This window comes from Typopeltis vanoorti, chromosome 17 (assembly GCF_054136105.1).
Source record: "Typopeltis vanoorti isolate ZY-2024b chromosome 17, IOZ_Tvanoo_1.0, whole genome shotgun sequence".
Classification (NCBI taxonomy): domain Eukaryota; kingdom Metazoa; phylum Arthropoda; class Arachnida; order Uropygi; family Thelyphonidae; genus Typopeltis; species Typopeltis vanoorti.
In genome coordinates, this window is record NC_143565.1 from 42,544,886 (window position 1) to 42,558,698 (window position 13,813).

At 34.5% G+C, this 13,813-nt stretch overlaps 1 protein-coding gene and 1 non-coding gene across 2 annotated transcripts in view; one reads left to right on the forward strand and one right to left on the reverse strand.

The window, feature by feature from the left end:
• LOC150097323 (septin-9-like) overlaps window positions 1-13,813 on the forward strand; it is a 248,179-nt gene that overhangs the window by 47,808 nt on the left and 186,558 nt on the right. The window lies entirely within an intron of this gene.
• Window positions 11,023-11,106, reverse strand: TRNAL-CAG (transfer RNA leucine (anticodon CAG)). Its single transcript has one exon. It is a non-coding gene; the product is annotated as a tRNA-Leu (tRNA).

Sequence of the window (13,813 nt, forward strand, 5' to 3'; positions counted from 1 at the left end):
ATTTTGCTTTATATCCACCTATCAAGAGTATCCCTCGTAAAAATTTCAGCGAATGATCATAATTGCCACAGATCATAACTGATATTATGATTTTTATTTGGTCCTCCACAAGTCTTTTTTGGGCTTCAAGGTCAGACATTTTTTTAAATTTTTTGCAAACTTCGAGGCGATTTTTTTCTTAGAAGAAAGTCTTTATTCAAGGCGATTTGGGGACATTCGTATTTCACATAGGTAGAGTACAAATAAAGAGAAGCAACACTTGGAACACCTAAGCAGTTGTCCGCCATCTTAGAAAAAAAAATTAGTTGGTCATAAAAATGCAAATATTGAATCAAGAAGTACTACACAACCTTGAGCATTAAAATGGCAGTGATAAAAAAAATCAGAAATTAAACAATCTGGAAATATGTTGTGATAAATTTAAAAACTCTCCGAAATTGCGAATATTCTATGGATCCGTCGATAGAAATGACCGCCATAATTAATACGATCCCGGTTAAATCTAATAAATAATACCCACTTTCATCATAATTAAAATTATGCAGCTGAAGCTGCGTAATTTTGATGGAAGGAGACTGTCTTATTCAAAATTATGCGGCCTACCCTGATGATTTCACTTGGAATGACCAGGTACGATTTCGACAGCTGTATCTGCAGTCGCTAAGACACTACTCTCTCTCTCTCTCTCTCTCTCTCTCTCACACACACACACACACACACACACACACATACACACACAAAATCAAATGAAACAAACAAAGCAACACTTTTTTTTAACTTCCAGTGGTTATCAATTAGAGAATATAGGACTTCCTGTATACCTTCCGGAAATTGCCTAAGGGCCCGATCGATAATTATAGCCTTGATAATATTGTTAAGAAGTATGCGTAATAATTCTTATCTGACAAGGGTTTTTTTTTTTTTTTGAGGGGGGGGAGAGAAGATGGGAGTAAAGGAAGAATGCTGGAGCCAGTAGTCAGCCCCGACCCCTATGGCAGGCGCGGTGTTCACAGAAAGGTCTACTGTGTGACAAGAACAGACCTTTTGTATGTCTCTGATTAGGCCTAGTTGGGATGAGCCAGACCGACTCCACAGCAGCCCACGCCTACCGACCTCCGTCTGTCGTTATCGGTGTCAGTCACACAATCCCTGTCGGCTAACTGCGAAGACAGCCTGTTGACAGCCAATGCGTCAAACCCCGAAGCAAGAACACTAATTATCAGTGCATTTATAGCGGAAGTTTATGCACACGTGCTATGTGTGTGTGTATGTGTGTGCAGTTCTTACCTGGCAACATTCATCAAGGAAGTTGTGTTTAAAAAGTGTCATCATAATTAATTGAAAGGGATTCGGATCTTTCCGAATATAATCAGGAAATTCACTTTCTTTGTAGAAACAGCCTTACCTCCTCACATTTTTCGGACACTACGAGATAAGATCTTTAATTACTTAGCCTCCAGTTAGTTTTACTAAAGACTAAAGAATAGTTGAAGAGTGTGTGTGTCAGTAATGGGGAAATGCTTCTTCCTCATATTCAGGAGAAGATGTGAGGGAAATGCATTTCCTTCTCTCAGACACCTTCACATAAAATCTGCATATTAGAAGGATAAACTGTTTTTCATCGTAGATTATTATAAAATCAATCCACTCAGAGGTTTATCTCCAAACATACGCACGCTCTGCAAAACTAAATTGATAAAGAAGTTTCAAAAGTCGTCCATATTTCATTTTATTATTTTTTTTTTCATTGTGTAAATAAAAAGGGGAAAAAGCTGCTATATATGAGACCAAGTGCATTGAATGTTGTCGATTTCTTAGAACTGTCATCTTTTCTCCAATTCTTTGAAAGTGCTGTAGATGCGATTCATTGATAATTTCAGGAAGTATTTTAAAATTACAGGAACTTATTCTAATAGTTTCGCTAAAAATTTCATGTTCATTATTAATTATTACATCGAACAACACTTTGTTCGATGTACTAATTACATCGAACAAAGGGGAGATTGCTTCTGATGCGTTCCGTAATAAAATCAGTCCAGAAACTTTATTTTCGGATCTCGTATCCTCATTTACCAAATAATATCCTAAAAGCTATCATAAGTATATATGAAAATAATCAAATACAAATAAGATTAAATCATGAGCTATCATATACGAGAGAGATAAACCAAGGGGTCCGACAGGGATGCCCCCTCTCAGCAACTCTCTTTAATATTTACCTAAATGAAATAATAATGAAATGGAATAAAAATTTACATCAAGGTATTAAACTTTCTCCTACTGTGAACTTAAACATTCTCCTTTTTGCCGACAACCAAATAATAATTACAAATTCTGAAGATAAACTACAGAAAGCTATTTTAGATCTAAATGAGATAGCCAAAGATTATGGTATGATAATATCAACAGAAAAATCAAAAACTATGGCCTTTAAAGGACAAGATCCAGCAAGAACTAAAATAGTAATAGATAACAAGCTCTTAGAACAGGTGAATTCATTTAACTACCTAGGATGTACGATCACATATGAAAATGAAAAAGATATAAACATAAAAATTGCAAAATATTTAAAAATAACAGGTGTAATTAACTCTATATTTAAACCAAACCTAGTTCAAAAACTAGGTTTGGTTTAAATATAAACCAGACTAAAAGTATACAATACATGAGCCCTACCAGTCTTAATGTATAGAAGCGAAATCTGGACAATAAAACAAAAAGACAAACAAACATTAACAACAGCAGAAATGAAGTTTATGAGAAAAACTGCAAAGTATACTCTATTTGATCACAAAAGAAATGAAGAAATTATGAAAGAATTAAAAAACCAGTAATATCAGTAATTTTTTCTATTACTGATAATCAGTAATCAGTAATAGAAAAAATTAAAAAATATAAGCATAAATGGATGAAACACGTTCAAAGAATGAAAATAGAAAGATTACCAAAACAAGCGTTAAAGTGCAAGCCATTAGGAAAAAGAAAACCAGGACGTCCTCTTAAATGATTCAACGATGACTTCTAAGGCCGGAACAGGCCACGCTAGTCCTAAATCCTTGATATGCATGATGATGTATCCTCATTTACGTTTCTATAATATGCAATAGGGCATTATTCTGTTGGCGCACTCGAGGTTTGCTTAAGGTATTTAGTTTGATTTCTGTGATTTTCAATTTCATGTTTGTTTGTTTTTTAATATTCATGGAGTTTTTCAAAACGTTTAATTAAATTGTGCTAAAAGCAAATTCCTTGTTTTTGATTTTATAATAATTATTATATATTTTTACTGTTTTTATTTTATTACCATTATTATTTTTATTATCTATTTTATTTCATTGATAAAAATCACAAAGTCATTCATTTGTTACCGGCATCCAGAATACCATAATATGCCAATGGTCAAATGCTAATTTGACCCAGGAGAGTCCCACATGTTCTATTTTTAGCGTTTTAGTTTTATGTCCAATTGGTCTTCATTCGGTTTAATGCAGCTGTATATTGTATATCATGGGTCATCTTATCGCTTAATGAAGAAATTTGATCTGGTAGATGTTGTTACACACCTGCAAATAAGACTGCTTCTCTCTATTCTCCAGCCGTTTATAAATCCAACAAAACTGTTCCTTGTGCATTATCATTTTCATGTACATATGTGTGTGTCATGAATTGGTAGTGATGACACAACAAATTGGTTGCAGATGGTTAACCTTTTATCAACATGTTGGGAACTTTGTGCTTTCACATGGATGAAATCCAAGCAAAGTGATGACAGTGAATATCTCTTTATTGGAGATAATCAGTCTGTCAACGTCTTTTGTACTAGATGGACTTTTATTATTTTTAGATGCTTACAGTAATGTTGTTGAGAGTAAAGAAAATTTGAACTAGATACACCGCGCCAGGTCGTTGCACTTACCACTGTAGCTTAGTCGGTTTCGAGAACTAAGTTGCGGTTGGGAAAAAAACCTGGTCTCGAATCTCATGCAGTATGCGAAGAACCTTTAAAAGGGCTTTTCAACTGAAGGCCAGTTATACGATCTTATGTAGAAATTGTAGGGATTTTCATCCCGCAAAGCACCGGCTTGGTTGGCCGAGTGAATAGCATACTCGTTTTCCAACCAACAGATCGTGGGTTCGAGTCCCACGGTCATGGGTGCTTGCTTGCTTGCTTGCTCTGGACGAGCTTGTTAGCACCTTGAGTTTATAAGGCTTGTCATTTTTTTAAACAAACAAAAGTGGCAAACCGGCTGAAGAATGCACGCAGTTAATTGACATAATACACCTAGCCTCATTGTCTTAGTTGCTTCCGCCGTGTTCCAACCAAATGAAACCATGGTGCACAAAGAAGTATCGCAATTTCTTTTTTAAACGGATTCATATGTTGTGATAGAGGATTCCATTTCAGAATCCTGTTATAGGCATCCCAACTTTCATTGGGAAAGTTTCAATCGGAGAAAAAAAATTAGTTCGCCTCTCCTACCTTTGATGATAACTAGCTCCTCAAAGATCAGATTCTCTTCTCAGACTGACATGTACTTCTAGGCTTGCTTAGCACATTACTCCATAGTCTTTCATATCTAAAACATTCGATGTCCTCTTCGTAGATTTTCTCCTAAGAGAAAATCTACTTCTCATCTATTCAGCTGTTAACAGTGGACAAATTCCAAATCTGTACTACGTTGAATTATTGTTCGCATGTTTGGGGTAGGGTATCTAAAAATGATTGATATTGTCCAGAAGAGATCAGCTTGGTTAACTGGTGTTTCCTCTCTCTTACAGGCTCGCTCTGCTCTCTATTACACAGATGATTTATTTTTACCTTATACCTTTTCCACATTTCCACTTGTGCTGTTCAACTGACCTAGCATCCATCTATCACCTACTCTCCTCTAAACGTGTTCAATCGGTAAGAAATCTGAACAACACCCATACCCGATACACCTTCAAACCTACAGTCAATTTCTCTTTCTTCATACTTTCTGTTCTCTGATGCAACCTTTGTTTTAATCTAGTGTTCCTCAAGCAGTACAAATTTCATCTGTTCAAAAACGAAATCAATATTCTTTTTTCTATTTTCTCACTCTGTATCCAACAACACAATACGAATCCAGTATCTTAATTTCAAGGAAGCGTCATTTTTGTTATCTTCATGGGTCCACCTTTGCTTTGAATGATTTAGACTTGAATCCCCCATTATGGGGAAATTATCCTAATTTAAAGGAGAGGGTCGTCTCTTTGCACTTTCTAAAGAGATATATCTCAATATAATTGATGTCATGATCACTCTCAGTTGATGACAATGATTATGCCATAATGACCCGGGAAGTTGCCAACTGTATGGATGTTCCAATCAAGACAGATTATATGCTAAACTACAAATCTGAAAATTATGTCAAAATCAGAAGAATACTATCTTTGGTTCAATAGTACCAGTTGTTGAATGGGAATAAGGATACCGGCAGTGCATTGGAAGCTTTGAAAAAATGCTTAAATGATACGGTATTTGAATGACCCTAGAGTTCGAAGAACAAATAGAATGGGAGTAAAATAGATGTGCAGCCTCATTAAACAAGAGATCGATAAGAAGATGACGTGGAAGTAATATCGTGAGAATAAGAATGAGAGGAATTATGAAGTATATAATGCTCATGCCAGAAAAGTTATGAGTATTCTACAGAAAGCTAAGTTGGAGTATGGGAAAAAAAAATTGGTTATACAGGCTCAAGGAAACCCAAATGAATTTTATCATGCTGCAAGTAGAAGAAAGAATGACTATGGAAGAATAATTTTACTAAATGCAGACCGTTGGTATCAGAAGCAGATTAGATAATTAAGATTGAGATCTTCTCCAAGATCTCAATCTGGTAATTCACAGTGCTGCCACTACATTGGATGCAGAGATAAAGTGGCATGAGAAGGGGATTTTAGAGCTATTGCATAACCTGTATAAGAATTTAGCAATTGGGACAGATGGGATATCAGCGCGTATGCTAAAGGAATATTTAGCTGAACTGGATAGGCCCTTAACATGTTTGGATAATTTGAATCTGAGCTCAGGAAATATCCCACAAGAATGGAAAGAATGTATGATAATTCCATAAAACACAATATTAATTCAAAAGTGATGCAGACTGATGTGTCTAGCCATCCACCTGTCAGTATCTGTGGAGTAATTGTAAAGATTTTAGAGAAGTTGGTAAGAGCTCTCATACAGAAATGGGTGGACACACAACATATATTTTGCAAGGAACTGCATGGGTTTACTAAATGGAGGTCATATCTGAGCAGTTTGCTCATGTTTTATAGTAATGTTACGGTTGAGTTGGATAAAGGGAATGGATACAGTATGATACTGTTGGTCTTTGCTAAGGTAGCGTGGAATCTTATATGAACACTGTTTTTTGTATCTGCTTTCTCGATTATGCAAAAATTAGCTCTGCACTGTTTCGTGTGCACCACCAAAAATTCGTGTATGACTCAGTCGTGAGAACGACATGAGATTTGTCCTTCGTTTGTAAAGACTTTTGGGTTTGACTCCTGTCTAGGATGCGAGAAATATATATAAGAACTTTTCACATGAAGGCAGTTTCATACAGAAATGACAGTTTTTTTTTTTTTTTTCTTTCCAGAAAATCGGATTGTTCATTCTGAAAAACAGACAACTCGGCCAGAGAATATACGTAATTAACAGGCATGATATATCGGCCTCATAGCCATAGTTGCATTGACTATAATCACAATCAAACCAGTTGCACCAAAAATTATCCTGCACCTTTCATGTGTGGAATTGATAGTAAAAATGTGCAAATATAAAATATATCTACAATTCTTCATATAAAAAGCAGTTGCTGTTGTTCATTGTATTTATGTTTTTGAGCTTCGCACAAACTTGTTGTTCAAATGTGAAGATGTTGCATAGGCTTTAATCTGTCTTTAGCTTCTGCCTTTTCTTTTTTTTTTTTTTTTCCCCATTTACAGTCCCTTCCATGAATGGTTGTAAACATACAAGTATATCCACAGATGAGTTAGAAATCCTCTGTAGACCAAAAATTGTACTTTTCCAGTCCTCCAAATATGTGCGAGATTTGAAATACAGTACAGTATTTATATTTCCAACAAAAAAAAAATTATACTAACATGCTCTAGCTCAGTATTTCCTAATGGAACGGGAAAAAATAACTGCCATTAATTACTTTATATGGAACACATGATGGAAAGCAAAAATGTTTCTAGTAATATTCATCATGCCTATGTATCATGCCTCCTAGGTAAACTGGAAATAAAATTAAATACAATTTTATTGAAATATAGTACGGTTCCCAAATATATACTGTAAGAAAGGGGACACACACACACATATTGGTGAAATAAATATTACGACATCACTGTATTTCAAAGAAATTTACATTGCACACACACCTCAATGACATATGCTCTCCTTTGGTCTTGGTCACATTTTCCATCTTTCTAGTCATACTCTACATTACTTTGTGATAATATCAGTAAATGTTCTGGATCATTCTCCCTTCAGCGTGGCCACTAATCCATGTACGTTGTTGAACACTGTTCTGTCAGCATCCGAAGTTTTAATTAGTCCTACTGGTGTTCTTTTGAGATTGCGACTACCTGCATTGTGACATGGTGTATTGGCGTAGTTGAAAGAGACGTGATGCTATTCAATAAAATGCCGCAATGTATGAAGCATCGCATTATCCAAAAGTGGTGCATCATTTTTCAAAAGTAGCATTATAACCAAAGGTCTAGAACCATGAAAAGCAGCTCCACACCATTACATCTCTTCCACAAGCTTCACACTTGAGATGATACATTTGGGCATTAAGGCGTTCTCTAAGAATCTGCCAAACCTATACTCGTCAACTTCCGAAATAAATGTAGAGTGGTTCGCACTATATATCATGGGTTCACAACATCCTACGAACTAGCCACGGTGTTCTTTACACGATTCATTCTGCATTGTTTATCGCCATTATTCATGTTTGGCTTACGTGCAGCTATTCTTTCGTAGAAACCGAGTCTGTACGGCTGTTTATTTGGTATCGTACTAATAGTCTGAACCCCTGATCGATCGTTTCCATCTAATGCCAAGATTTCTGCCATCTTTCCAAAACGTCCTTTGGTCCAGCGGTATTAGCTTCCCTAATCTTCATTTGTGCCGAAATATTACTCTTACATTGGTTGGTAATATTGTTTGCAGTGTGCAGCAAAAGCATGCCTTCGATTTCTCGGCATACTCCTTTAATGGAATACACTTTGCTGTCGCGCAGTTTACATAAAATACAATAAACATCTATGTAAAGGAGGCATTAGCATTAAAATCTTTGTCTGTTATATGTAAGAGAAGTAGGCAGGTTAGATCACATTCAAGAATGTTATTGGAGAGTATTTATCTGTGTGTGACTAGAATTAGTGACTGAAATAAAGTTATTTGTGAGAAAAATTACAAAAAAGGGGAGATGTTTAAGTGAGAACAAATGATTTAAGACGTGTTGGTTACAGGAGGTTTTTTTTTTTTTTTTTTTTTTTTTTTTTAATGTCCAAATTCGATAGCGAGGAATCCAATTAGAACAATAGTAGCTAAGTTAGGTATATGCTACACATGATTATGGGGTTTGTTAAAAATCGGAAAAGGTTTGGTGGCGAAGAGATCCACTGAAATAAATATTGATGGATTAATCTGTTAAGGCCATAAAATCCGTGATATTAAGAGACTAAGAAAATTAATTTATGGCAGATTGCGTTCGTTTTTTGTTTTTTTTTTCCCCTCAACATTGAGAGTCGGTTTTAGGCTGTAGTTGTGGGAGTTGGTTTTCTTCCGGGAACTCCGGTTTTCATCTCACAAATACATAACCGATCTTGAAACGAATTTATAGTTATATTTATTCAAATAAATATATGAAGATAAATTCATTTATAAATATAAATTCGGTAATTGGTAGAGTTCACGCACTTGCCACCATAGATGAACTATGGTGGGAAGTGCGTCTTCCGATAGAATGCACATAATAATAATAATGGTCATAATAACTGAAATCCATTTAATCAGAATGTCATTTGGTCAGTCCACCCACCCTATGCAAGCAAGCTCGCAGCTGTAAGCAAATTACAGTCACTAAAAGAAATAAAATAAAATATTATTCATAATAAATAAAAAATAAATAAATCTAAAATGCACCATTTATTAAACGTGAATTCTCATGTATCCGGGCACCACTTCTTTTCCTTATAAAACGACTACATGTTAAATGTCGTTTTATATTTCTTAGCGTTCCACATGAGGGCCACTTGACTTATGATATGATCTCTACAACCATGTATATGTGTTTACTGTAATGGTAAGAATAAGTGCATTCATTTCTGTTACAACAATTGGTCATTTCAGCTGTTACTTAATTAAATTTAAATTTTAAAATCAATGTTAAATTATGACAGTTTATAACAAAACGTGTGACTTGCACATAATATTTAAAAGTTCTTTGAACTCGTCATTTAATATATTTCTTAATTATATATATTTTTTGTTTCGTATAAACGCTTATAATCCGTATATAGAACATGATAGTGTGATTTATAGGATGTATTGTCAAGAATGATAGGGGAGGAATTATATTGGAAATGTTTTTAAATGATAAATGATCCCGTGTGAGATCACTAGCATCTTATATATTGGAGACTTGAAAGAGTTTTACGTTCGGTCCTTAAGTAGGGTTTTCAAATTATCTATCAAGAATGCCACCCATCCACCCACTATGCTAAAGTGGCCTAATCGGCATGCATTGTATTCACGCAGGCCATACGCAAGGGAACATTAGCGGCGAATATATTTTCATTAAAATATTATATAATTAAAATTATTATAACTTCAATTTGATACTATTTTAAAATAGTTTGTAATTATATAATAATATTAAGTTATAATATATAAATGCAAAATAATAATTTATTCAATTTTAATTCAAAATCAGGTGTTTTTCCTAAATTAGAAAATGCGCGCCGAAATTAAAAACATAGTAATATAATATGATAGATGATGGTACTGATCTCATGGGCGCTAAAATCTTAAATCGGGTACTTACTCTCTGAATATTTAAAATACTTCCTTCTTTCAAAGATATGATTTAATTCATTGTTGAGCCCTTATTTGATCTTCATACGCAGACTTCCGTGATGTAAAGTGTATTTTTACTGACAACTTTCCAGAAAATTGACACGAAAAGTTTAATAAATATGGATTTCGAAATCACATCTGGACTTCAAAACAGTATTATTATTATTATTATCGTTATCTCATTTTTAATAAGAAATAAATAAACCAGATTCAGGACTACAGATTCAACTATTCTCCTCTGGAGGCAGAACAATTTTTCAACAATAATTCGTTTCATATCTTTTCCACTATACCAGAGAAGCATAGTGGAAAAAGACAAGAACGAGGTTGGAATACAATTGTAGATATGAATGGGCGTAATATTTTCTCCACATTGCTTCATTTTATTATTTTTTTTTCTTGTAAAAATAAACGAACAAACAAATGAATGCAAACTTCATCCCGCAATAGGAACTGTAAACTCAATTCATTAGTATCTCCGGATATACAGTAGATATCTGGAAATTGCAGCATTTAACTAAGTCAAACGTACAAGCAATAAATTCAGTTCAGATCCATTCCAAAATCTATAAGTTATTATTTTTCCCATTAAAAACTGTTCCTACAATTCGCGTAGGTGCTATAAAATTTTTCATTATTTCAGGAGACAATTTTAGTGTTTCAATTATGTGATTTCGCAGCTTTTTATTTTTTACCATTTGTCGTCTAATTTATTCTGAAGTATAAATTATGAATGTTATTTTACTGCCGTTAATATTCTTCATATCTGTGAAAAGTAAAAACTAAAAATAAAGTAAAATATTACGGAGAGTGTCGATAATTCGTTTAAACTCTGCAGTTAAAATTATTCGATTTTTATGAAATTACAAATGAATGAACAAAAAAAAAAAATATTTTGTCAGAAGTGGGATTCGAACCCACGCCCGGAGAACCGGACTGCGACCTGAACGCAGCGCCTTAGACCGCTCGGCCATCCTGACATCTGCTTTGCTACCTCTTAATTGTTGTGATCTACTCTTAACAACAGTTTTATTAGTCCTGAGATGAATTGTTAATATATGAACATCAAAGCCGGAAAGGAATGTATTCGCACGTTCTCTATTTGATACAACTAAACAGCACATTCTTATTAGACAGTTCAATTTTAACATAAAAAAATCATAAAAATGAACTGTTATGAAACAAAAAAAAAAAAAAATTAGAGCGATAGCTTACCGTCGATAAATGAAATAGTTCAATCACAAATATAACATCGTTAATAAAATACAGTATTATTCTGTCTTTTTCACCACTCATATAATCACCATAATTCTTACAGATATTTCCGAAATACTTTCATATTATGATATTAATGCTCGTGCCATGTAGCTTCAATTATTTCTGTCGTGTTTAACATAGCCGTTAATTATTTTACATCTTTTTATATTTAAATGATATTTCTGGTTAAATAACTAACCATTTATTCAGGTTCAATAAAAGATACTTCTACTATTATTGATTTATTTTTCTGTTTCATTTGATTCTGCAAAACAGCTCCCCTCGCCTTTTGTATACCGTTTCTAAATTGTAGAACTGAATTGAAAAAACTAATATTGGCGGATATTTTCCAGGAGATGGCGCCACACTCCGCCACTCACGCACATTTCTCCTGTGTAAGAAAGGAAAGTTAAAACAGCTTTCAGTAGAGGGAAGTTCTTTTATGTTCGGAACGCAGAGAGGCGCCTAAGCATTTCATCTGTTTCTCGTCTTCCATTAGTACCAATGAATAATCCACTTAAAACGTCTGCAGAACTTCCTAGTTCTTTTGTATGAAAAACAGAAATCAACTCAAAACGGGAATAATATCGTAAGAAATTAGTTAATCTAAGTATTCCGAAAATAAGAAATTATACTCAATCGTTTCTTCTGTCTTCATCGCTTCTTGATGTCTTCATGCAACTTCCATAACGTTCCTCGACTTACAGATCCAGCGGAGAATGACTTTCATCACTCAGCTTGGAGTATTTGTTTACACTAGATTCTTCCAGATGTACGACAGGTTTTTAGAAAAGGACGTTATCTTCACGTTGAAAGAAAGATAGCCCACCCATGATGACGATGGAAGTTCTTAGGATTTTTGTAGTAGTAATGTTTCACTTTTATGATATGAATGTCACTTATATCCTCTTTATCATTCTTAGCAACATATACATGAATTTAATCAGAGATACGCACATTTGCGATGGCCTAGGTAGAATAATTGTAATTAAATATATTCATTGTGGAACACAGATTTGGGATTTTTTTTAATGTGCTTATTTTTAAGCGAGAAGTGACATCTATTATTCTGTTATTCTATTATGTCATCTGTTATTCTATGCTACACGATTCGCCATCCATACCATACGATCTGTTTACTGGTCATGCGTTGGACAGTCCACCCACTATCCTGTAATTTTGTCTGTTAATTGCTTGTGTTCTCTTGCCGATTTAGCTGTTATGTGGGACAAAAAAACTCTCGTTTACGGAGACAACACCACTACCTTAAAATGAGACCGAGTAATTCATCTGCAGTCAAAAATTCTCACATAAATATTTCGCTCATCATGACTCAATGCAATGCAATGTCTTTTCCAATCGAAGGACCCATGTGGTTCTTTCAGTATGGAGGCGCTGCGTTTTAAGATTTATCTATACAGAGCATCATAAATGTTTATGACCATTATAGGACTTTATTTTATTTTATTGATATACTTTAATATTATTTCGATGAAATGAAGCGCATAGAAACACATTTGATTAGGAAAAGCTAAAATAATGTTACGTGAAGCGACATCTCTGTATAGATTACAGAACCAAGTCACCTTGGTGCTCACTAACTTAGTGTTTATTTCAAAAATGTCATTTGAGGACATTTTTCTTTGCAGTCCGTATTTCAAAAATAAATAAATAAATAAATTTCTTCCCAAAATCCAGAGATTGATTTGTAATACACACCACAAGTGCGAACGCGCAATCCACGATTTTAAATTTCATGCGCTAGAATTAAAACGTGCAAAACAATAAAATATTAGTTGTTATATGGGGAAACGTATGTCTGGCGTGTGTTTTTCAAATGCAAACACACCAATCCTGCTTCTCCTCTCCCTCTTTTATTCCGTCCACCTCTATCCTCAGGAACAGCCTTCCTCGTGAAGTATTCCCAAACAATTACAACTAGCAGCTCTTCAAAAGAGAAAAAAAAAAAAAAAAAAACATCAATAAACTTCTATCTCAGTCCTCATCTGTATCCCACACAGCGCACTGATGTGCTTATAGGTCTCTTGACCTTTCATGTAAAGGATTAGAACGATACCTAACAAGTGTTAACCTGGCTTTGTAAGCAAACTCTAGTCCAATTCGGTAGGACCAGAACTCTTCCCCCCCCCCTTTCCCCGCCAGACCCATATAACAACCAACCAGCCGCTATAGTTCCTGATATCGGAGATAATACTAAATAAAATGAGAAGGGAGAGATCGATAATAATAATAATAAACTGCCGAATCACAGGTCCCTGTCACTATTAAAAAACTCGTCAGTTTAGTTACAGTTGTCCTGTCTATGGGTGCTAAAACGGATGTGGGAAGTAGTCCGAATTTAGTGACACATTATAAGGATCACAGTAACAATCGGCAATGATTAAAGCGACCGAAACTTCGTCGTTAATA